A 1,597-nucleotide genomic window follows, 5' to 3' on the forward strand; every position below is an offset into this window, starting at 1 on the left:
TGGGTTTGGGGCAGTTGAAATTTTGGATCTAGTGGCCAGGGAAGGCCTTGCTGTCTCTATCCTTCCACCATTAGATATTTTTGCTAATTATTATGTTTTGAAACATATATTTCTAATTCATTTACTTTCATTGCTACATAACATCCATTACATAAATAAGCCACAATTCATTTTTCATTTTGTTGCCAAATATTCAGAGGTCTTTCTTTTTTAAAAAAATATTTTGTTATTAGAAACAAAGCTACAAGGAGCATATTTGAACATGTCCCTATGTGCAAATGTGCAAATTTCTCTAAGACATACTAGACAGGATAGACCACATGTTAGGCCACAAAACAAATCTCAATAAATTTAAGAAGACTGAAATCATTTCTAGTGTCTTCTCTGACCACAATTGTATGAAATTAGAAATCAACTGCAAGAAAAAAACTGGAAAATGTACAAATACAAGGAGGCTGAACAACATGCTAATAATCAGTGAATGGGCTAACAATGACATCAAGGAAGAAATCAAAAGATACCTAGAGACAAATGAAAATGAAAACATGACTCAAAATCTGTGGGGCACAGTGAGAGCAGCCCTAAGGGGAAATTCATAGAAATACAGGCCTACCTCAAACAAGAAAAATCTCAAATAAACACTCTAATTTTACACTTAAAAGAACTAGAAAAGAATAGCAAACAAAACCCGAAGTGAGTAGAAGGAAGGAATTAATGAAACAGAGTCTAGAAAAACAATACAAAAGATTAGAGAAAATTAATGAAAAGGAAGGAATTAATGAAATAGAGCCTAGAAAAACAATACAAAAGATTAATTAAGCCAAGAGCTGGTTCTTTGAAAGGATAAACCAAATTGAAAAACCTTTAACCAGACTCATCAAGACAAAAAGAGAGGACTCAAATAAATAAAATCAGAAATGAAAGAGAAGAAGTAACTACGGACCTCACAGAAACACAAAGGATTATAAGAAAATACTAGGAGCAATCTGGACGAAATAAATGCATTCCTAGAAACATATAATATCCCAAGACTGAGTCAAGAAGAAACAGAAAATCTGAACTGACCATTTACCACCAATGAAATCGAATCAGTAATAGAAAAACTTCCAACAAAGAAAAATACTGGACCAGAGGGCTTAATAGGTGAATTTTACCAAACATTCAAAAAAAAAAATTAACACCTATTCTTCTCAAAGTATTCTAAAAAGTTCAAGAGGAGAGAAAGCTTTCTAACCCTTTTAATGAGGCCACCATTGCCCTGATTCTAAAACCAGGCAAAGACTTTACAAAAAAAGAAAACTGTAGGCCAATATCCCTGATGATCATTGATGCAAAAATCCGCAACAAAATATTAGCAAACTGAATTCAGCAATACATAAAAAATATCATAAACCATGATCAAGTTGGATTTATTCCTGGGATGCAAGGTTGGTACATTATCTGCAAATCAATTAATGTGATACGCCACATTAACAAATTGAAAGATAAAAATCATATGATTATATCGATAGATGCAGAAAAAAATGTTCGACAAAATCCAGCATCCATTTATGATAAAAACTCTCAGCAAAGTGAGAATAGAGGGAACATACCTCAA

This window comes from Pteropus vampyrus, unplaced genomic scaffold (assembly GCF_000151845.1).
Source record: "Pteropus vampyrus isolate Shadow unplaced genomic scaffold, Pvam_2.0 Scaffold22, whole genome shotgun sequence".
Classification (NCBI taxonomy): domain Eukaryota; kingdom Metazoa; phylum Chordata; class Mammalia; order Chiroptera; family Pteropodidae; genus Pteropus; species Pteropus vampyrus.